Source organism: Centrocercus urophasianus, unplaced genomic scaffold (assembly GCF_019232065.1).
Source record: "Centrocercus urophasianus isolate 14NV4802_14NV808 unplaced genomic scaffold, USGS_Curo_1.0 seq_10, whole genome shotgun sequence".
Lineage (NCBI taxonomy): Eukaryota > Metazoa > Chordata > Aves > Galliformes > Phasianidae > Centrocercus > Centrocercus urophasianus.
This window is the reverse complement of record NW_024884142.1, coordinates 29548033-29572955: the sequence shown is the minus strand read 5'-3', so window position 1 is coordinate 29572955 and position 24923 is coordinate 29548033. Positions and strand designations below refer to the sequence as shown.

Sequence of the window (24923 nt, the reverse complement as noted above, 5' to 3'; positions counted from 1 at the left end):
GGCTGAAATAGCTGTAAATGTTGTGTGCAGCTGATAGATTGGAGTTGTTGGATTAGGGAATGATGGAGAAAGTGATGCAAAGCCAACAAGTAGCTGGAAAGAAAATCAGAAATTTTACTAAGAGCACAAAATGGGAAGAAAATCAAAGCCCTGTCCTCTGTCGCATTGGAAAGGGGGAATATGTCATTAAAACTCCCACATCAATGTAAGTCATGTAGGAACTAAAACACATACCTGCTCCACATTACTGCTTTCTCTGCAACTTCATTTCAGAACGAACCCTTTGCCAAAAAAGAACTGCTTGCTTACAGGAAACCATGTTTTTGACTAGAACATACAGTAAAAAGGGTGGGGCATGCATGTCCTTTATTGTATGAAAGCAAAAGGAGTGGATATGCTGCAGGGGATTGTGAGTGAATCTGTTACTTTTCTCCTTTTTTCAAGATGAGTTCAGAAGGTTTTGTGCTGTTGGTACAGTGGTGAGGCTTGGCTAGTTGGCATGACAGCTACAGCATGCCTTTTAAGCTCTGTTATTTTACCATCCAGTTGTTTGTGTGGTGCTTCTTGTTTTTGTTTTGCTTTTATTTAAAAAACAAAAAACAGTGGTAGGAGATTTTAAAACCTTTAAGTCCCCAACAGGATGTAAATATTTAGTCTGGCATGCAGAACTGGCATTTTGATCAGAGGCACATGACAAATATACTTCTAATTTGTTTCATTTTCTAGAGGTCCTACTGGTAGATATAAATGAACCAGCTTAAGATCTCACCGTGGTTGCAAGCTGGCAGAAAAATTAGCACCACACTTTCCAGTGGAAGCAGAACAAAAATGTAAAGACTGCAAATTAAATTGGAAACAGCTCTTAATTTCCCCTCTCCTCCTCCTCCCCCAAAGGATGAATGGCTTACTCTTTTGGATGGAACTTTGTATAGTGAGTCATAGTTTTATATGGATTAGTGTGAATATGTAGGTGAGGGAGACACTAGTATCTGAGAAACTATAATATAGTGTCTAGAAGTGTCCTGGAACACAGAATAAATGAATGTTTGATCTATTTTTCTTGCTGAATTAGCAGAAACATAAATGCAGAATATCTTCCTCTCTTTATTCCCTCCCCTCTCATTGTGTTTGGCAGATACAGAGGAGGTCTGTGATGCACAGAGAATGTGTGAATATCAATAATTAAGGTAGCCACTGAAATAAGAGTATCCCCTTTGCCATGTTTGAAGCATGTGTGTGCAGAGCACCAGCAGTGAGATGGCTCAGGCATGTGCAGTGGATGGTTACCTCTATCCGGTAACTTGAGGTAAGAGTGTGGATTTGCACGGGACTTCTGCAGTGGACTGAGAAGTTTTCCCTTTCTAGGCTCTTGTTTCACCTCTTTGCAACTATTTACTATGCATCCGCTTGCAACAGAATAGCTATTTGTGCAACCAGTAGCAATGAAACTGGTTAAAAAGTAAGCTAACTTTTTTTTTTTTATTTTTTTTTTTTTGGTCAGCCTTTTCGTTTTGTTGCTCATAAGCAAGCTTGCATTCAAGCGGGGAAAAAAGATAGGGGGACAGGAAATTTGTGGTAGAGGCTTAATAGGATCAAGCGAAAAATGGAAATGTATTGAAGGGGTATTGATGCAGATGTGCAGTAGGGCGCTTAGCTGTTTTACCTTCTCAGTCCACATCAACTATTGGAAATAGGGTAAATGTTCTTCTATATGGAGTGCCTCCTATAGACAAGAATAAGATAAATGTGTTCTAATATTCTCATATGGTAGTTGTGCATTAATTTTAGGTCTTAAAGAACTACCTGCTTTGAGCAGCTGGTCAATCTTAGGTAGTTAGGACCTTCTTTTTAGATTTCACCACAACTTGCTTGAGCATTTAATTGTGTGGACCTTATTTTCATATCTTAGACTTGGAGATCTTTATCGTGCTAGCATAAAAGTTGTTATTAGATCAGTAGACTGAAAATCCTGAGGCCAATCCTGAGCTCTTAGCTTCTTCGTTCTCCTGGGAGTGTGGTGCTGATCTCCCCTGCAACCCTGGCTGTGGATTCTTCTCCTGCATTCTCTTTAGGAAAAACTTTCTTGCTTCATTCAAGCAAGAGGCCAAAAAGGCCTTATTCTCCTGGTGCCACAATACCCTGGGAACATTTTCTGGAAAAGGGGAAATGCATTTACATTAAAAACACTCAAGCACCACCAACAAAAAGAAGCAGCCGCTTCTCATGTAAGTGGGGGGGAATCCCACAGTGTCTTCAGAGAAATAGACTTATTTGGTAATGTGCTTGTCTCTCAGACCTCCCACCATCAGATGCTACAGAGGTCTGACTTCCATTTTGAAACTAGTACCTGGCATGGGATAGTTATACTGAAGTCTTATTGCTTAGAAACCCAAACATGGAGAAATTGAGAATTCATGTCGTTTGGTTTAATTTCTTGAAAAGAGATTAAAACTCCAGTGTTTATCTTGGATCCCCAATGCAAGGAGCTGGAGGGAGCAATAAGAGTATTTTATGATTAATGAGCCTTTCTGCATATGTTTCTCATGCCTCTTGGCACTTAGTAGTCCCAGTGACCTAGCTTTTTATTTTGTTTTTCTCTTGTTGGCATTCTAAGTAGTTATCTCCTGAGATGCAGAATCCATCTTCAACCAGACGATCTCTCAGCTGTGAAGATGTGGGCTAACTTTCTCTCCCTCTGGCTCCTCTGTCAAGTAGGTTAGTGTTTCTGTTCTGTTCCCATATTCAGATCTTTTTCTTCTCTGCTTTGGCATAAAACAATTCCTACAACATAGAAAACCATCATCCTTGCCTTGAAAGTGGCACCTGGTTGAGATAGGGAGCAGTGTTGCACTGAAATTGCCAGCCAAACTGAGAACAGGTTACGCGGGATGCAGTAGCTGTAGTTTGGTGCGAGTCAAGTCTGCAGCCTTCCTGGTCCCCACGCTGAGCCTTGGTGGTCCTGGCCACCAAGGCTGCCTTGACAGCAGCATAGACAAAGGCAAAATAAAGCCCATGGGAAGTGCTCTTCAACCTTTTTTTCTACATTCTCAGAAAAGAAGACGACTAAGATAACAGCAAATGGTTCCTGGCACTTACATGTGGAAGGCGAGAGGGGGGAGAAAGTGTTGTAGGCAACCCAGGGGATCCCAGTGTTGCAATCAGTTTTTTTCCCTTTTGAACTAGTTCTATGGATCTGAGAGATTTTTATGAATAAAGGAGGGGTTTGACGTAGCATACAGGACTGATTCTTTATCTATTACAGTGAGAAGAGCATCTGATTCTGAAGATAAATATTTTATCCCCTCAGATGAAGCCCTCTCAACTGGTGGCAGCCCATGTATGGCACATCAATAAATCTGCCTCCCTTGAGGTTTCTCTCTGCAGCTGCAGACCATGTGCTCCCACGTATGCGTGCTTACCAAGCATGCAGAGGGGAGTATTTAACCAGCTGCAACTCAGTGAATCGGTGTAGGGGAAATGATTTCCCTTGGGCAGAGAAACTCCATGCTATAGTAGAGGCCTAGCTTGGCAGGCCCTCCAGCACATCAGGTATGCTGGGAACCTGTGCCATCACTCTTGGTCACCACCCAAACTGAAAGAAGTACTCTCAGTTGCTGGATCCCTTTGAAGAAGTCTTAAATGCACTACAATTTCGTTTGCATCACTGCTCAACCATCTGTGTTGTCTCCTCTGCCACCTCAAGCAGCCTGTGAACTACCTGTGTAAGAAACACAGGGACAGAGAGCCTGAGTGTGAACCGATAGGAAAAATGGGAATGACTGCAAAATAATGGTGTGCTACAGATAGGCAGCAGTGAGCCAGGAACTCGAGTATAGAAGAACATACTTTTGCTCTTCTGGCAGTAGGGCTCAGGCTTCCTTGACTGTCTCGCTCCTTACCTGGAGAGCAGTCAAAACAGCAGGAAAAAAAAAAAAAAAGTCATCTGATCCCCCTGCTGGAGGCCCTTCTCCTTGCTTTTGCCTTGCTGAAGAGGCAACTGTGAAAGCTTCCCCATTCATTCCTAACTCTTATTTTTTGGCTGTTGGTGCCAAGTTTATATCAGTGTGTTTTTCTCATATACAGGCGGTTTATCTACATAGTAAATATTTTTTGTATTTCTCTGACACCCAGCTACAGCACACCTGGTTGTTTTTTTTTCTTTTTTTTTTTTTTTTAACAGTGATGCGTGTCATTTAGCTAATTGTGCTTAAATGGAGGAAGTCAGTGAGTAGGTGGAGGGGTTTAATTTCACCAAAGCCATTCAGGAAAAGCAGCTTGATTTCTATTCTGCATGCATCCTTATTCCACCCCACACTTGACTAGTTTGTGGAGCGCTGATGAGCACCTGACATGGTGAGTTCTGCCATGTGTGTGAGCGGCTGGGTGCTCATCACAGATCCTGCAGAATGAAGCATGCCCCAGCATGTGTGGCAGAGAAAGTGGCTCAGATTAATTTTTATGAAATAAAAAGCTGTAGAAGTTTACAGGAGCCTTGGTGAGTAATCCAAAGGAGCTGAGCTTTCTACAACAGAAGTTGCTGGATAATATCACTGGCAGCCTTCTGCTTAGGGACATAACAATCTCTTAAAGGTTAGTTTCCAACAGAGTAAGGGGAACAGAAAAAATGGCGTAGGGAAAGTTTTCTGATGTTTGATCACTGTTGGGTTTTTTTGTGCCTTGCTCTGAAGCCTCTGTATTGCTTCACTGTCTGCAGCTGATAATGGGGCAAAACACAAGTGTGGTCTGGGAAGACATTTTCTTGTGTACAGTATAAACCATCATCATACAGCTACAGTTAAAAATTTCCAGTACTTCCTTCTCATGATATTATTGGAAATTATATAAAAAAGCATGTAAATCAAAAGTATCGATTTGTGGGGAGCACGTTAGAAATTAAAATTAGGAAAACTTAAGACACTACATAACAACCAGCAAGCCATTAGATGCCATAGAGTGAAATAGAAAAGGGGCTTGCCATTGACATAACCATGAATACACCACATTGATTGCCACAGATCTGGAACCCCATTTCCTCCAAATGAATTAGAAGAGCTACGGTGAACATGAGTGCAAAAGCTAACATATAGGAACCATGCTTTCAAACTCTGAAACACCTAAGAAACACCTAGTCTAATGGTTGGCAACCCTGCCTGTGGCTGGGGGTTTGAAACTGGATCGTCTTCAAGGTCCTTTTCAACCCAAGCCATTCCATGATTCTATGAATTAAACAATTTTCAATCATTTTTTTCGTAATTCTTTTCATTGTCTGGGAACAACACTGTTTAAAAACCATAGGTACATAGCAAGATCTTGGTGCTCTGAACAATGTTATACTGCTCTGAAAAACTTATGGTACAGTTGTTTCAGGAGCATGAAAAAGAACAAAGAGATGGAATGGTACATTAGATGTAACACTCCTGGTGAAAAGAAGGAGGTAATTGGTCAAGCAAGAGTTACGTAGAAAAATCAAGCATTAAGTGTAATGCTTCTGATAGGTCAAGGGGGAGTCAGAGAGGATGGGTCAAACCATAACATGGAAACAAAGTGTGAAAATGACCATTAGCTGTTGAGTCCTGCAAGGAATCCATCAATTTAGTTCAAAACTATATTGTTAATGTGTATATTCTATATTTCTTACAAAGAAGTGGCTGTACTATTTCCAATGTACTATGCCTTTGATTATCATTAGGGGAAAACCTGTTTATAGTAGCATTGTTTTAGTGGTACAGATCCTGACTTGAGTTGCAGGCGCGTGTTTTTGACAGGGCATGTGGTTGGGCACTGTGCAAGGAATTTTATATTGCAATTGCTCTCTTTGCTTTAGTGGATAAATTATCTTGCGCTAAAATATTGAGCAGCAACACTGTGCTTCATTGTTAGACTTGCTGACCTTTGCCTTCAGTTGGAAAGAGGGCAGGAAATCTGCGTTTCCTAAATGCTGCCTGAAGTCATAGAAGAAAACCCTATCCCTTATACACACAGTGTACAAAATGACCTCACAGTGCAACTAGAAATAACTGTGGTCACACGAAAGCTGTGCGGAGGCTTGGCTGTTGGAAGTCAGCAATGAGGAGAAGCAAATAAACAACAGCGAACAAGATGTTAATGTTGGTTGTGTCAGATATGTAAACTCATGTGGATTGTAGTGGATCTGTGACTCAACTCTTATCAGAGTATAAACGTGAGCCTGTGGAGCAGATGTGTATGCATTGCTTCGGAGGCAAGATCCACGCAGAGAGAAAAAAGATAATCTAGGGCAGCATACACAAAAGGGAAATTGAAGCCATTGCCACTTCTCTGACTCTTGGACTTTGTTAGAAAACAAAAAGCAATCCAGAATGGTGAACGTGAAACATCTCAGCCTCTCTTGCCAGTTGGAGAACTGCTAATAATGTTTATAGTCTTGGAACAAAAGGCAACAAAACAAGTTACTTAAGAAAAGAATCCATCATTCTGACAAAAATAGAGCTTTCAGCTTTTTGTGTGTGTGTGCGTTTGTGTGTGTGAGCCTCTTTTTCTCCAGCCAGTCAATCCTGTTACTGAATAAAACTCTAGAAATCAAGTTAACAAGATTAATGTCTGTAAATATTTGTAAAACCTATGTGTTACACAGTCTCTTTAAATGTGATTATCTTGTGTTTATAATACTTACTCATATTTTGTGCCCAGTCTGATCTAAAATTGAATAGTTTTCATTAATTTTCTTGCTTGTTTAATTTCATGCTTAAACCAATAAGTTACAAATCTGCATGACTGCCCAGTTATTGTTACACACAGAATAATTGCGTTGAGTCACTGCTTATGGACTCGGATTGCCAAAGGGTGTTAATACTTGGTATTCAAGCAAACGTGTTTATCTGAAAGCTGGCTCAGTAGTCTGCAGAATGCAGTGTTTACTATGTGAGGTTCAGCCTCAGAAGATTATGGGTAGGAAATACACTGTGTGATCATTAATAACACCCAGATTTCTTGTCTTTTCAGGGATGTTATCTGCTAAATACAGGAAAATGCATGTATGCAAATGAATTTGCAGTATGTTAGCAACTTTTGAGCTATCTGCAATGTTGTATGGGCCATATCATAGCAGTTAAGCTTTGAGAAAAAGATTTGTGTGCTGGTCTCTTTAAAAACCTCCTTTTTCTTTCCTTTGCCTTTTTCTGTCCTAGTATGTGTCTGTTTTTTGTCTGTGCTCTGCTGTGAATGTCTTGTTTAACCAGAGGAGAATTTGGGAGTACGCAAGCCAATAATCAATTCCCTTCATACACTGGAAGATTCATTTTTTCCTGTCCAAGTTTATTTCCACTGTTTAGTCCAAGTGTTTAGTTCCAAACACTGAAGAGGAGTATTATTTTTTACGCAGTGAAGTTTTCCTCTGTGGCAGAAATAACCCCAGGGAAAGTGACATTTTGAAATGGCATTTCACCTCCATTTATTACGCTGGTGTGTGTCCAGGTTGTTAAAATGCTGAGAAATTTAGTGGCAATCTCACCTGCTGGAGTATATTTTACAGAAGGAAAACAAATAATAAAGGAGAGTGGTAGCTGTTGGGTTACTTGCACTTTCTGCTGAAGGGCCTTCTGTGACTACAGCTGGAAGCAACTGATGTGTTGCAAATCCATACTACAGGTGAGAGCAGATTCTCTTTCTCAGCAGGCGTGAGGCTGTTTGGCAACTTGGTGGTGTGTGTGTGCTGGGTAGAGCCCGCAGAGCTTGCTTTCTAAAGAAAAGGTGTATGTTTTCATGTAAAGCTTTGTCAGAACTGATATTCCGCTCTTAGCATAGTTTGCAGACCCTTTGCAGTCTAGAAATTCTCGCTTTCAGGATTACTAGCTACCTGTCAGCAGCAAGCTGGATTTCATTTTTCACGGGAGACGCATCTGCGCGGTTCCACAGACTGTGGTAGAACAAACTTCAGATTGGAAATCAGATTAGTTTGTCAGACAGAATAAGTGTATGGCAGAGCTGCAGCGAAGGAGTCAGGTGGCACTTCACTCTGCCAAAAAGGTAGGGAAGTTTTCTGTATCATTCTTTCATTATGGTATTATTTACTGCCTTTGCGCATAGATGCTGCCAAATAAGGTGATCTTGTTTGTTAGCTTCCTGTTGCTGCAGTTACTGGGAATATCCAGATGAAGCACTGTTAATCAGAGTCCATGTATGGCAATTTAGTATTTTGTGTTTCAGGTGGTATTTTGTGTTTTAAGTGGTGCTTGTCCATGTGTTGTATGTATAAAGAAGGTTTCTTTCCCTTTTTAAGATATGTGTTAAAATAAGAACACAGGAAAAAGGATTGGAGAACATCATAGTTATAAATATGCTTTCATTTATGTTCCAGTTTGATGATCTCTTGTTATCCATCCAAATAATGTTTTAGTAAACAATGCCAATTGTATAAGGAATGTAGAGGAATGAGTACCTTCCCAACAGAGGCTTACATATTTTTTTCCCAACTGCATTAGACTTTTTAATTTATTTTTCTTTTCCCCAGATTTTAAGTACTTTGCATTATTCTTAACAGGGGTAGTACTTTGCGCGTACTGAGATGTATTATACACGTGTCATTTGTTCCTGGGCACCAGTATAACATACGTGGGTGTCAACTGCGTATCTCTGTGGTTTTTAACCAATTTATGATAGTTTTGTTCTGATGCAACGCTTAAGAGTGCTAGAATCAGGATTGCCACCCACTTTAAATGTTGTTGTTAGCAGATAGCATTTATTTCAGTCACTTTAAAATTTTAACATTATGAAGGTGTTTTAAAAGGTTCGTGTCTCTTTTAAAGAAACTTTTATATTCCATCTGGATAGTATCTACCGGTGCTGGTGCTGGAGATCATTCTCCTGCAACAGCAATGCGTGTGTAGGATTTAACTATGTTAATTAATTAACAAATTCCACTGAGCTCTTGGACCTCCTAGAAGAGCAGGGTCATCCCTGTTAAGCACTTGAAGAGGATGTGGCCAAACGAGCAGCAGCATTCAGTCAAAGCTCTCACTGATCCTCTGGATTAAGTCCAGGGAGCCCATCATTTCTAGGAATACACGTGTTGCATCAAATGCACTTACATAAGGACTGCACGTGTTAACAGCCCCGAGGGCAAGTAATCCATGGGATGTCTAGCAGCAGTTCTGGTGATGGACTGACAAGTTCATGCACGGGAGAGGTCCAGGCAAGGTGGTGGGGCTCTGCAGCCCATTCCTTCCTGTTGTTTGTAAACAGCAATCTCAAGCCTTTCTTCTCCAGCAGTGATGTTGAGAGGCTGTGAAGCGTGGCCAGTGCAGTCCATGTGAATATTTCTAAAGGAAGCTAATAAGGCTGCATGCATTGCTTCTTTTGCCTCCAGTCAGCTCTTTGACTGAATTTAACTTAAAGATTAGAGAAGAGGATGCAGCCACAAGCGTGCACGCACAAGCTTGTAGAGCAATGAATGTTTCAAGGGAAAAAATGCCCAGAGTAAATTTTTAGTGTGTGTAAACAAATGCATCATAAACATTCAGTGCCTGCTTGTTACTTTATTTGGTAGGTTACCCTGCATATTGCCTAGTGCCATATGCAAAATACTTATCAATGCTGGGCTTGAACTTTTGGGATCTCCTCAAAGAAATGAGCTGAGCTTCTTCATCCTTCTGTATGCACAGCATGGAGACTACCTGCCTTCCTGGAGCTTAGTTGATCCCATAGTTAAGTTCAGAGAGAAGAAACACCGAACAGGATGATGTGACCTACATCTGCTGTGGTGAAGATGATAAGGGAGGAGGCATTGTGGACCTTCTGGAGAGAAAAGGCTTTGTCCTGTGAGGTAAACTCCAGCATGGCCTGCAGGGGGCTGTGGAGGGGGAGAGCAGCCCAGCAGCAACCACAGGGTTGATGTGAGAGGCTGGCTGGCACTTTGAGATGCTGGCAGCCTGCTCCTAAAAGCAAACAGTGCAAAACAGGTGGAGGTAAGTACACAGGGTATCTCAGTAAACCTGTTGGCTTTAATCAGCTTATGAAAAGCGAGCTGCATCTGCAATCTGCGTGTGTCAAGTTTGCAGGGTAAGCCCTGGTGTGGGTGTACATGTGGCTTTGTGTCCTCCCTTGATGCCCCGGTGGCCCAGGTATCCTCTGGACAACCTGCTGGGAAGGGAAAGCCTCACTACTGAGTGTGACTAGCCTGAATTTCCTGAGCACCTGGAAAACTGCATGTGGTGACTGCTTGAGGTGAATTCAAAGCTATGTTCAGGACAGATTACCATCACTCCATAGAATTAGTAGCACAAATGCTTCCGTGCCTCTTTCCACTTTGCTGAGCACGTTTCTTTCCTCAGGGGCTTTGTTACCTTTTCCTAAGTCCCCACTGACTCTTTATTTATTTTTTTGACATTCCTCATCCCTCTAAAGAAGACAAAAGGCTATCATATTAGAAGATTATTTCAAAGGGAAGAATACACTTTTTCCTTGAGCAAATTAAAATAATGTTCTCTGATAACTAGCATGTGGGAATTGATTTTCTGCAAGTAGCAACTTTGGGCTAAATAATAGAGCTGTGCATGTTGTATATAACCTGTGCAGTTTCTCAAGGCTGCAATAGAAAAAGAGCCTTAATCATGCAAGAACAGTGATCACGTTCCAACGTTTTCAGGCCTCAAAGTGTGAACATCAAACAGAAGAACAATAAAAAAAAAAAATCTGAAATTCATCAGCCATTTTCATCGAAGTTTGCCAGGTCCCACACTGTAAATGTGGTGGTACTTCAAAGCCTATGACAATTCCATTAAAAAAATAATAATTCATCCTCTTGAAATATTAACATAGGAGAAAAACAAAGGAATAGGCTCTTTCTGCATCTGTGATCGTGCAGATGATGTCCTTGTCATCTTGAAGCTGTACCTAAAGTTGAGACACAAAATTATAGCATTTCATTATCACCAGACTTCCTACCGTCTCCTTTGAATGTAGTTGACAAACTCTGTACTTTTTTACCCTTCTAAAGCAAACTGTCTGTGTGGACAGGCAGTGCTCAAACTGGGGCACAGCTATGCTAGAAGGAGATCTGAGTAGACAACTGGGTGTTACCATGGGACTGCCAGGTCCACGGATGTAGTTGCAGGATCCTTGCTGATGGGAAGATAATTTAACAGGAAGCCGTACAGTGAACCCACTGTACCTGAAAGGAAATGATAGAGTGTGTGGGGAACTGCTGTTTTGTCTCTCCTCATACAGTTTTGGTATATGCTGAGGGTTGCTTTCTAGAGCCCATTTAAGATCATCCATACACTTGCTTTGTTCTTGTGTGCCCTGGAAGAAGTAAACTTGTGGACCTGAAATTAAATCTGAATTGTTGCTGAGCATTTGCTTAAGCCTACCTGGAGCCTGAAGGGACAGTGTTGGTCTGGACCCTGGTACCCTTTTTCGAAGCGTGCTAGCAGGGAGGGTGACCTCAAGAGGTGCCAGGAGACAGGGCAGTGTTGGTGCTTTCTTGGGTCAAACCAAGCTCGAAGAGGTGAAGTTGGCTCCCCAGCACAGAGTTTTCTGGTGAGCACTGATAAGGCATTGTGATTCTGCTGGCTGTGCGACTTGTACAGCAGGTGTTTCTTTAGGGGAAAGGATGTGTCTGAAATGAAAAAAGCCTGCTAGTGCCAAAGCCGTAAGTATACATTGGGCTGGCAGCAAGCAGATGTTGTTGCTTCCTAGCAGAGTTCAAGGGCTGTGTGTAGGTGTTACTACTTCTGGTGGTGTGAGTGATGCACAGGCACTCGTGCCTTGTTCCTCACTGTCCACATTACCAACGTGGCTGTTCTGCAAGGAGCTTGTCTCACTGTGACATTTCCCATCTCCCGTGTTGCAGTGTCTGAGTTTGAAATATCTTGGTGCTGATTATGCAAAACACCAGCTTTTCATCTCCACATCCTTTTGTGTGAGCCCTGTGTTGAGTTCAGTATGAATTTAATAGTTTTTGAATATTGTATGTTAATTGTTTCCAATTTTCTATTGCTTAATCTTTTGACCACTTCAACTCAATTACTGTTATAGCTGTCCTTTTCTGAAATGTGTAATGCTCTGTTGTTGGTGATTTTTTTTCCCCTCAGTTTCATTTAAATACCAGATAGCTTAAGTAAACCTTCTTGCCTGATACATTTTGCTAAAAATGACAGATTCCCATTAAATCAAATACAGGAGTTTGTTTAGTTAGCAGGGGGACTGCATAGCACTACTGAGTGGAAAATACACTGTGTTGTGGCCCACGGCATCACCGTGAGATTGGTTAATTTCTTGTTGATTTTTACATATATCAGGTTTCTTATTTACTACTGTTCTTCATGCTGTATTTTCTCATGGCAAATGGCCTTTCCAATTCCCCTAGATATTAGCTTTGTTGAGGAGAAAAAAATCTTCTGCTTACTGAAGTTGAATAAGAAGGTGCTTCATCAGAAAGCAGTGAATAACCTGTCCCCCAGGGAGAAAAATGTATCCATCTACTCAGACTCTGATTTTTATACAGGCCTTCTTTCAGAGGAGCAGGAGCTGCTGCTGCTGCTGGAGTCCCTCTGAAACACAGTGCCGAGGGTCCTTGTGTTCAGAAGAAAGCTCCTGCCAGAGGATGGAGGGGGGAGGTTGGAGGTCCTGGGAAGTTGGTGTGATGGGGGCAAAGGGGCTGAGTGGGTGATGGTGCATTGGGTCCGAGCCTTTGTACAGGGCTTGAGCAGTGTAGCAGTTCTTCTGAGCTTGTCCTTCAGGTAGCAGAGGATAAGCAATTTCTGCCTAACAGATGTGAGAGCCAGACTAGGCGATAGATAAGGTGGGAAGTGTCCTTGCTGTACTCACTGGCTTTTTTTTTAATAAGGAGGTTGTGCTCAAGCAGAAGCACAGGGATGCCTCTGCGTAGCCTCAGATTGCTTACTCCCTGACTTGCTTTCCATCCAAATCCAGATCCTGCTGTTTACCTTCCCCAGAGAGTACTTGGCTGTCACAAGGATGAGCCTATATAAAGGCTTGTGAGAGTAAATGTGAGATCTGTCAGAGATAGTGCAAAATGGTTTCTTAATGAGTCTTTGCTGCAGTATTTCACAATGGACCTTTGCGAAAGTATGAGAAGTATTTACCTGGGTGGCTTAACATCCTCTGTGGGGCTGGGAGCGGCTTCTTAGCCTGTGGCAAGATGGAGACTAGGCTCTACCAGCAGCCAGCTCCCTGCTGCCAGCCCAAAACCCGGGCGTGCAGCCTGTGCGTGGTGCAGGAGGTTTTGTATGCAGCACCAAGACCACTCACAGGCCGGGAGCTGGTGGCTGCTCTGTAAGTCAGTGTTTTGAAAGGAAATGAACGGGCTTCTCTGGATGCCCATGAATTGATCCAGGTGCTTGTTTCCATTGCAGACAATAGCTCATTCATGAGTGTAACCCAAAGAGGATATAGTCGGTTGTACTTTTTTTTTTTTTTAACTGAAGAAATATTTTTATAAGTGATTTAAAAATGGCATTGAGTTTAAAAAAAAAATACAAAAAATCGATCAGGTGTTACACTAAAATGTGAAGTGCTTTTACAGCTTCATGGCATATCTTGTATTTTTTCCCTTCTGTATTATCATTCCCCACAAAAACAAATGAACTGAAGGCACTGAGCAAACAAGTGATCAGGTGCTGCTTTACTGCTCATATGTGTGCTGCCTTGAGGTGCTTGCTTGTTGTAGTCAGTGGCTAAAGAGTTTGATTATCTTAATTGCTGTTAAACAAGACCTGTAGGACCAGCAGCATGGATCACAGCCGAGATACTCTATCCTAAAAACTGAATGTAAATATGCTAAAAATGCCTTCAGCTTTCCTTCCTATTTATCACTTCTTAAAATAAATGGAAACAGACAAGTACCCTTTTATTTTTAGAAATATCTGCAAAACTCTGGAATACCAGGATATAAGCATGACAGAGCTACCAGACTGCTGAAACACCACATGGAAGTGTTAAGTTGAGTAAAGAGATCAGTTTCTTTTGTTTCACATTATAGGGTATTATTTAAAACAGGTCGCAGCTTGTTGTTTTAAAGCCAGTGATTTACAGCCTCTGCAAACACAGGGGCCACAAGGAGGAGAAGGGGAGAGCTGAGCTTTGGGGCATGTGCTGAGCTGCCTGCCGCCTGCACACCAGATGCTCCCACCCCACAGATTGGGCACTGCTTATTCTCTCCAGTTTCCTAAATCCTACTAATTTTCTCTTCTGTAAATCAGCAGTTCCCTTTCCTAGCAATTAATCATTTGCTTATTTTTTTCCTTCTTCTATTTTTAATCCTTCTCATTCATCAACTCTTGCATTTTAATCTTCCTGTAATAGAAAAGTTGTATGTATTTCTGATCCATTCACATCTTTGCCCACATACTCCAATTTCACATCTTTATTTTGATGACCAGCAGCAAGATGTTTCGGGGGAAAGAGCAGTACTCTTGCCCACCTTGAAGTGATGATCTTGGCTTTCACTCTTACTGGGTGAATCCTGAAATGTTTTATGTTCTTTTCCAAAAATTCAGTGAGATAGGAAACCAATACCTTTTGGAGGCCAACTGACCTCTTGGCCTGCAGGATAGAAACTGGAATGAGTTGTTAGGTGGTAAATGGCATGTTGTGTATGAAGTATTTTCTTTGACACGCTTTGAGTTTTTATTTGGCTTAGATCAATTTTCTGCCTGTGTTATGAGATAAACGAAACTTCCTGTTTTATCTTCCCAGTGTATTTTCTAAAACGTACACTTTAAGCAGACCAAATATCCCTAGAATTTGAGAAGCTCACACAGCTCAGATGTTATCAGCATTGGGCTGCATTGGGTGCTCAGCAGCACTGGTGCAAAGGGCTTGCTATCTCCCCTTTGTTTTTGCCCCCCCCCAGAGCTGGATGTGGCTAGGGGCAGGCCTGCCATCCCAGTGCAGCAGCCAAAGCCATCACCACCAGTGGGGCCAGCTGTCACTCAGATCAGCAAGGCTCTTGTCAAATGATTTAAAAGCCATCACTCTGTGCGTGTGTCTCTCAGTTTTTGACAAAGCGCCAGAGATGTATCTATCAGATGAGCCATCTGATTGAATGATAGCTCTTTTGTTCCAAGATATACCTACAGCGCATCTATATAATCATTTCTGCTTTATTTTACTTTTATGTATTAATTGTACAGAAAAGTTTTTAAAAGCCACATTGTGTTTCTTAAGTGATTCTTCCAAGAAAACCTTGACTTACAAATGCTTGGTGAGAACAGTGATGGGACGAGCATTGTTGATAGCTGCAGGAGCAATGAAAAATGAAAGCGCTGAGTCCCATGGCTACTGCTCACACAGGGACACAGCAGGCCCATAGAGCTTACAGGAGGGCACATCCAGGGGGCCTACAGCACTATGTTTGAATGCATGTATGAAGTGCCATCTCTTTGACAACATCTGCTGCGTGCATCTCATGCCATCCCAGAACTTGCTCAGACATCTGAAGAACTTCCCGCCTCTCAACTGCACATTGATAGTGATGCCTTTGTGGACTCACATCTGTAAATTCTCTACAGTACACAGTGCTCCTCTGCATTTAAAATGTATACGTAACTGCTTGGAAAAAAATAAATTCCTTACCTTGCTGCAACTGTCAGTGAAAGGAAATTGTATGTTTTTCCCTTGAGTGTTGGAATAGTTTTTTTCCAGTCTTCTTTCTTTGAAAGCAGTAGTCGAGTGCTACTTTTCAGATCTCTCCCTTTCTTTACAGAAGAGAAATCACTTTCTGCTTTTCTTGTGTTCAGAATTATGCAAAACAGTTGCAAAACATAAACATTCAACAGTAAGTGCCGTAGAAATGTATTCTAAAAAGATTCCACCGTTAACCACACCAAAGGAAACAAAAATGCAGGGTTCTTCAAATCAGTGTTAACGTGCAGGAAGTGACATTTAAATTCTGACTCATTTGAAATTAAGATGTCTTACCATTTTCCTCTTTCTAAGTGTTGAAGATTTTCCATTAGTTAAAGGATTGTCTTGCAGCCCTTCAAGAATAAGTTTTCCTATTTTTTTTTAAGAGGCTTAAGCTATTGGGCTTTTTTAAGGTGATGGCTCCACCAGAGTATAAAAGCTTAATGAGCACTGCATACATTTAATTGGCTACTTGAGAACCTTTGTGAGAGGACTGACTTCAGAAATATTAGGAAATGGTAGTCCCACTGCTTATCTTCACACTTCATAAAAACCATTGTTTGATTCCTGGAAGAAGAGGGTATTTCAGTCACTCAGCTTTTTCCTTTGTTCTGGCTTGCTTTGCTTCTATTGGTTTTGTTCCTGGTCCCCTTCAGTGCAGGAATACAGTATTGAAACAACTGTGTGGTTTATGGCTTTTGCTCTCAAGGTTTTCAGTTTTTCCTCATGTGAAAGCCTCGTGTCAAGCCTCCAGTAAACACATTTTCTCAAATCCGGATTGAAAGCAAGGGCTGCGACATGGAACTGCTTTTTGCTGTGAAGTCAGGGCCAGTGTCACTTGCACACATCCAGTCCCAGTAGCTCTGAGCTTTGGTTTGCACGAGCATTGCTGTTTGCCACTCTCCCCAGCAGTTGATGGCTCTTCTGGGTGACAGGATGAGCTACAGGTCTGTGGACCACTGGGGCTGTTTGAACAAGCATTTCTCCTTCCTCTTTGAAGGGGCGTGCTCAAGCAAACACCTGTCCTTTCTTTGAGTTTGAATTGCTAATCTTTCATGTGCTGGGTTTGCTATGAATTGCATAAAACAGTTGATGCTCTTTTAAAGCATGAAAGGACGATGTTTGTTTCATTTCTCAGATGTCTGCCAGAAATTCTTGATACCATTGAAGCGTCAAGATGTTATCTCAATCACTTAAATTCTGTACTTTAGCATTTCTCCATTGCTAGGGTTGAGAAAAGAATCAAACTTCAAGTATGAGCTGTTTTTCAAATGGGATATAACATTCAATGTTCTTATAACTACTAAAACTATCAGAGTTACTAATTGGTCTATATTTGATCATTGTTGAATCTTCTTTATCAGAATATGCTTTTGTTTCTTTTTTCTACAACTTCTCTGCTGCATTGTGGCAAAGGAAATTTTTATCTCGTGTGCATCTCCAGTATATTGCTCTGTCAGCCAGAAGTGTCTCTGGTATTCAGGAGGTACTGGAAGATTTTTAAGCATGACCTCTTAAGAAAAAAAAAAAATAAAAAAATTAAAAAGATATTCTTAAAAAAAAAAATTCACTAAAGCCCTGTTAAATAATTAAGATGCTTTGGGCTTTATCAGAATTGACAGTGTTCTTGCCATAATATACATATGCAAAAACTGTAAGAAGTTTAATATTTTATAGCAAGGATAACTCCAAAACCTAAATCTGCTGGCTTGTTTCTATGGTAACAAATATTGAAATATGTCTAGCCAACACTGTGGGTCCCCCCACCCCCATTTAATTTCAGTCTATGGGTTCTAGGAATTCATTAAAACTGTAGAATCCTTTTAAAATCTCTATGTTCTGTTGTAAAATTCCCTACGATTAATGTTGAACGTAACTTTAAATTTTAACATAAACATTTCTTTGAGAGAGATTTCTTAGCAAGTGAAGGATTAGAGTTATATTTCTAAGTCTGTATGCACATTGATCTGGTATTTTTGTTCTTCACTGGTGAGTTGGATTTTCTTTTCTCTGCATGACTGTAGTAAAAAAATTGAGTTTCAGACTATGGATTCTGCTGGAAATATTAAAGGCTTCTTAACAGGAGCAGTCTGGCTGGAAGATAACATTGATGAAGTCAGTGCCTGCATGATTAAAGTCAGTGGTCAAGACTTCTCTGTTAGAGCCTGATCTTAAGATTGAAAAGAGTACTTACTGGGGGTTTAGCCTTTATTTCAATTAATTGCACTTAACTTTTTCTCTTAGTACAAAGCCTTTTCTGGGTGTCTCAATTAAGCTATTTCATGCCTGCCTTCTTCTCGTTGTTTTTCTTTTGAGGGCAGCCCAGCAGTGTGGGAAGTAGTGTTGGCTGTAAGATTCCATTCTCCTAGCAGTAACTCAAACCACAAGCACCTAATCCTAGAAGTAACAGAAAATTGTTGAAATTTTGAAGTGAAACATCAGGTCCTTTCAACATTTTGCATCTGGTTGACCAGTCAGCATTAGACAGATCTGGAAACATAATGGCTTCAACTCTACACTAGGGGTATTCTGGTTTCTGCTAGAGTACAATGAACATAATGAGGCGACAAAAAGTAAATTTCAGGAACTGAGATTTGTACCTAACAGGTGTGTTTCAGAAGCTCTTGGTTATGGAGTAAATACATTTTCTCATTTGGATGCTTCACATCCAAACACTTTTCCTCGATGAAGCTGGTAACTTGGAACTTAGAAATCACACCTTGAAGTCTTAATAAATGCCTTCAAGGAAAAGGAGATGCAACTGGAGCCAGTGACTGAAGGACTCAATGCAGGCAGAAGGTGGTGCTTGGAAAAAGTGAGGATCAGGCATGGATGTCGTTGCAGAATAGTAAGAGACAAAGTGTGTGTTTAATGCACAAAGGATTATTGCCTGTGCAGGAATGGATGATTTCAGTGCTGACCGAAAGAAAAGTGTAGTGTATATGCACAAGTAAATGCTTAAAAACAAAAAATATGTAAGTACTATTTGACTGTATTGTAAACAAAATATCCTGTCGCCTTCCAATTCCTAGTTAAATCTCCAAAACCTCATTTTATGATTGCAAAGACTATGTAGGAGAAGAACAGAGAGGAGAAGAACAGAGAAGTGAAGAAGTTGCTTCAGCTTGCTCCTCCAGAGTCTGGATGTCCTTGGCTGAGGCAGCCGTCCTCCCTTCACACACCCACACACATCGCGATCAGGGACAGCCACATCCACCCACCCTTTGCAATATTTTGGACTTTCCAGACTTCTACAAGAGTCCTTGGAAGACTTCAACTGTCTACACTGAGCTTCACCCACGAGGGCAATTTAAATGATGCATGCATGGTCCTGTTTCCAAGAAAATGCGCTTTTATTGAGGATCATTTTCTTTTTTTTCTTTACGATTGCTTTTCCTTTAAAAATAATAATAATAAAGCAGCCCCTGTATCTTAACTACAAGATGAAGCTTGGTTTTTCAAGACAGACATTTGAAGTCTCCTTACGTAGTGGAGGGAAGGTAGTGATTGAATGCTCTGTGAGCTGAGGTGAAAGCTGACTTTTTTCTTTATTTCTTCTCTTTTTTTTTTTTTTTTTTAATGCAAACAAAAATCTGCAAAATCTTGTTCTCTCATTTCCTGGTTCCCTGGAACTGGATGAAACCACAGACAAGCTCCCACCCAAACTTTATTTCTAAAATGATCAATTTTTCTTAAATAGCACGAGAACACAGTTAATGAAATGGGCTCTGTTTTGAGGATTTCTTGCATCATGCCGACAGACTTGTCAAATTTATTTTCTGGAAAACTGAGCAGGATTGAGACCAGGATTATATGTCTGCATAAAAGCTGTGTCTATTCGCCTTACATTAGGCTTTTAATCTTTCACAGGCAAAGCTGGGCTGTGTGCTGAAGCATTGCCAGTTGGTAGCTGTCAGGGAGCTTTCACCATGGACAAATGCATCCACACCAGTTTTTCCACCTTACTTTAAAACATCTGGTATATATCAGGGTCCTACACACCCTTTTTGACTCCAGGAGCTGTGAAGTGAAAAAGCAACTTGTATGCTTGTCTGATCAGCTCTCACATTCTCATATGGTGTCTGTATAATCAGATGCATCAAATAATACTTTGATTTACTCCTACAGCTTGAAAAATATGTACAGTCAGTTTTAGATTAATTGCTTAAATCCTGCGGAGGGGGAGAGAGAGCTTAGGGACGGGTGTGAGAGTTAAGAATACCAATGGTTGTATTGTCTGTTCCATGCAAGACAAAAGCAGAGTTCAAGCCACAGTTGCTGCTAAGAACCTTTGCCGTGTTTTTGCAAGAATCGGTGTTTTCCTTAACATGAGCAATCGCGTACAAAGATGCACATCAGATGATTGCATAGAATAGGCAGTGTGAGTACACGCCTAGAAAATAGACAATGGTATGGGAGCATTTGTTTCCTACAGGAGCTAAAAGCTTTTAGAGGAGAAGGATGGATTTGTAGAGATAGGCTCATTTTAAATCCCTGAGTACTCAGTGCTACCACTTACAATGGCGGAATTTTCTTTCTGGTAACTTTTTTGGAGACCCGATGTGTATGAAATAAATGCTGGACGGTGAGAGTTCATGGTGACTTCTGTGGGGTATTACCAGCAGCCAGCCCCATGTCCCTGCTGATTCAATGTTCACTTTATTAAATTTGAGTCTCCCAGAGGTGAACTTTGGAAGGGTTAGGAGTAGTGGCATCGTTGCAACTTCTTTTTTGTCTTCAATTCCCCAACTTTAAGATGGGCAGTTTGCCCCTCTCCCCTCAGTCGGCATTTCTGCCGCACCATTTCAAGACACAAAACACATCATCGTTTTGCTTAGCCCCACAGCAACTCCAAGCTTCTGCTGGTTTGATTAAAAAACAGAGCAGCAGCAGCAGAGCAGGGTTGGGGCGGGAGTGCCTGGAGGTGTGGAGTGCTCAGGGCAGAAAGCTCAGCCTGCCTCCCCCCTGCTGCCTGCCACAAGAGATCCCTATGGGAATTGGGAGTGGCATTGAGATCTGCCACGCGCCTCTGGGAGCTGTATGGTGCCTGAAACACCCTGGTTATAGGGAACTGTCCTACCTTTGAAGGGCTTTGTTTTCCAGTATTGTGGCAAGTCCCTTTTCCGTCTTAAACATTTTGCCAGAGTGGATAGGTGACAAAGCTGTGAATTTCTCTTCCATGTCATGCACTCACAGGATTTAAAATCCTCATTCTGCCTTTCATCTTGTGAACTGTTTTTTGCAGATATTTCCTAACTTCTCCCATGACGTTTTAGCCTGTTTCTTCAGAAGATTGTATGGGCTGAAAGAGACTATTGTTTCTGCAAGAGTGCAAGCATGTGCACATTTGCTGATCTGGTTGGTACAGGATTTTGAGAGTGGGTGTTTGACTGAGGAACAGGATTTGGATGTGTGTGCATACGAATTCTTGCTTGCAGCGTGCTCTCTTATTTCATAAATAAGATCAAATTTCACTTTCTAGGTTCCTCGCTTGTGTTGCTCCAAAAGCTGAACTTCGATATCATGAGACGTAAACAAGGAAATGGCATACAGTGAGATTACAGTAACTTCACTTAGCAGAGATTTGCAGACTGTTTTGTTTTTCAGCTCTGTTCCTGGATAGGTATCAACTACCACTTGTGTGGAGACTGAGCACAATTACTGTTCACAAATATCACAGGTTTGAAGTGAATACTTTGTGCTTCCTTTCTTGTTCCAGTGTCTGGGTTTTCAGTTTTGAAGCACAGACTAACACATACTTCTCAGCATGGCATTTAGCAGGTAGGCTTTGGCAGTGGAGTTGTGCTTGCCAGCTCTTGAGACACCGCAACCCAAGCATTGCATTTGGAACAAACTCTTATTGCATGGTGTAAACTACTTTGCAAAATGTTTTTCGGCTGAGTGGTATCAATGGGGAACAAAGAAACCGCTGGGGGTTGTTTTTGTTTCACACCCTGGATCTTGTCAGATGCAACCTTGCCCTAGATTTGCTTCCACTTTTGGGAACGTTACCTAGAGGATGGCACTGGGATAACTCCAGCTTCCTCGTCTATCCTGATGACACACATTTCTGCCAGCCATGAAGTGACATCTATGGGCATGGAGCAAGAGCTGGTCTGCAACCATCTGACAATACACCACATCCCTTAGGGAGACAGATTTTTACACAAGCGGATAGTAATAGGACAAAGGGAAATTTGTCCTATTTTAAACTAGGAGAGGTTTAAATTAGATGTTAGAGGAAATTCTTTACTCAGAGGGTGGTATAGGCTGCCCAGAGAAGCTGTGGACACCTCATCCCTGGAGGCACTCAAGGCCAGGCTGGATGGGGCTCTGGGCAGCCTGAGCTGGCGAACGGCAGCCCTGCCCATGGCAAAGGGATTGGAACTGGATGGGCTTTAAAGTCCCTTACAATTCAAGCCATTCTACGATGATTCTATGATTCCCATTTTCATATGGTTTCCCCACTTCCTCAGGAGCAGTTGCTCTTGGGGAATGACTCCTTGGTAGTAGAGGGTGAAGGCTGGGACTTGTTGGTAATAGAAGAGTTGGTGAGGATTGATCTTGTAGTTTGTTGATGGATTTTGTTCCACTGAAAAACTTGTTGATGGATGGATGCTCAGGAATTACTGGGTGTTGACAAAAGCAGTTGACAACAGCCAGTTCTGGTACAAGTATGGGGAAGAGTTTCTAGCCTCACCCAGTGCCACTTGTGATTTTAGCAACTCTGGACTGAAATGCTGTTTCAGCTGTCCATGAGGGGCTTTTTCAGTGCTTCTGTGCGGTAATAGCCTACTCATGTGCCTGGCAGCACAGACCACCTTACTCCTTGCCCAGGTTATGTTACTTAAATTGTACCTCCTTTGCAGAAGCTCAAGGGCACAATGCAGAACATGGGAGCTGCCTTTTCCTATCTGGCATTCCTTTTGTTTGGGAGTGAGTGAGCCCTTGCTACTGCAGCCAGGAACATCTCAGGCACAGTTTTGCTGTCAATTTCTATTCTGCACTCCTGAGGATTGCATGTAGGGCAGTTTAGAAGGCTCCTAGCAGTGCTGCTCCCTATTTACAGTCGGCAAGTTCATTAGAGCCCTAAATTATTTACCTTATAGAATTCAAGCCCTGAATTATTTACCTTTAAGAACAGTCTTTCTGCATCACGCATTGGGTTGACCATAAAGCTGCACTCTGCTATGGGTTGTGAGTGTCTAAGCATAATATTGAGGGCCATTCCAACATTCTACTACTAATTTTATTTTCATACACAATGAGATGAAAATATTACAAGTGAGGTCACAGTGTGAATCATCAAGATGTAAAAATAATCTGTGCAGCCCTGCTCCAAGCCTGGGAATTGCACAGGTAGTTCGTGGATCCGTGATTGTGCTGCTCTTTCAGCAAGAGCCTGCTAAGCTCCCAGTGTCATGCACTCCTCCTGCTGCTCCGTGCTTGGCCCTAGGATTTATTTATTGCACACCACTCAAGCCCTACTAAAAAAGTTTGTAATTTCCTCACCGACTTTTCCGTTCATCGCTGTCACGCTTGAGAGTTTGATAAATGGTTTGGGAAGCGCTACCACTTTTTTACAGGAAGAGAGCTAAAATTAAGGACAAAGGATCGTGAGGATATCACAGCCTTGCCATGGAGATGTCTCAGTATCACGTAATATTTCATGTAATGGAAATACAGCTCCTTTTTGCATTTGCTGTGAGCATTCATGCGTTTTGCTTGAGAGAAGCCAGGGTTTCAGGATAGGTAAGAACTTGCCATTAGTGACTGCTTGGGAAAAGCTGGACTGAGAGACTTGCGTGCCCTACCCTGTGGCAACCCTCCAGGGCTCAGCTGGCCTGCTCCAATGGCTGTAGAAATAGTGAGGAGCCACATTGTGTCTGCACCTTCACTGCCAGCAAATGTCGGTGCTTTCCTGTGCTTTCCTCCTGTGGCACTGGCGTGCAGCTCAAATATGTCCAGTGCACTGAATGTGGCAGGGGATGCATTAGGGGGAGTGCAGCTGCTGTCTGCGGTGCTTCTTCCGGCACATCCCCTTGTCAGTGTTCTTTCTTACAGCCTACCTTTGCTACACTGAATTAAAAATATAGGAAGCAAATAAAAATGGTAAATGGCATCAACTGGCATTGTATCAACTCCAAGAAGGTTCACAGCCACTGCACGACCTGCAGCCCTTTGTGCAGCTTGTCGCTTTCTGCCCATCTGACCTCTGATTTCCCATCGATGTGCAGTGAAGTTTCTAGCTCTAGTGTATTTTCTGCTCTCCCCTTGGCCCAGCTTTGGTTGCACTGCATTCAGTTGGTGGCTCCATGCTGCTGGGGCTGTTGCTTGGCACGGGCATGGGGTTAGACAAGTCCTTGCTCAGGAAGCTGCAAATCTTTTCACGCTTGCTTGGTAAAGAATATTTTTAATGTTTTTATTATTAGTAGTAGTAGTTTTGTGGGTTTTTTTTTTTTTTTTTTTTTTTGAAAGCTTGCAAGTTGAGCAGATTTAGGCAGGTTTTTGTCATGGACAGCAAGGTTCATATTCCATAGAAAAGTCAGTTCTTCTCAGTGCAAGTCCCCTGTTGAAAATCTCTGGATTGCCAGAACATGTTGAGCTTTTTCAGGCACTTTGTTCTTTATGAAATGAGTCAGTCAGACTGTTGTGACCAAAACCTTGCAACAAAGCTCTCTCTGGCAGACACTCATGTTGGCCATGGACAGAGCGTGCTGAACAACTGAGCACTGGTATGGCAGGAAGGGTGTCACAGCCATATCTCCCTGTGATGTGGGATTGCCTGTACTTTGCCCATGTGGAGGTGAGCAAGGGATCATGTGCAGGTGGCTGAGTTGCATCTTCTGGTGTGAATGTTTTTGTTTTGTTTGCTTTCAGAGAAAGCAATATTGACTTTAATGGCATTTTCACTACTGAATATCCAGTCCTAATTTTTCTTCACTTATGATGTGTCTTCAGGCAATTCAGAGAGGCTAGTGGTTTTTTTATGAAGCTGTATCTTCAGTTGGGTTTCTACCATACTAGCTTTTTTCTTCCTTATTTAAGTGTGGAAGTTTCTCATATGATGTCCATTACGGTTCATCAGAAGAGTTTGACACTGAAGTGTGAAACAAGTAATGTGTGAAGTGAGAACTGAGCACAGGCACAAAAAGACCCTGTTGAGAATTTTAAGCGAAATCACCGCCTAAATAATGTTGTATGAGCCAAGTTCAGGGAAACTGTGCGATTAAGTAATTTACTGTTGATGTAATTTTACAAGTATTATTTTTACATTGCTACTATGGTTATTAGTGGCG

At 41.8% G+C, this 24923-nt stretch overlaps 1 protein-coding gene across 2 annotated transcripts in view; it reads left to right on the top strand.

The window, feature by feature from the left end:
• The window catches only part of BACH2 (BTB domain and CNC homolog 2), a 184867-nt gene that overhangs the window by 13220 nt on the left and 146724 nt on the right, over positions 1 to 24923 (top strand). The window lies entirely within an intron of this gene.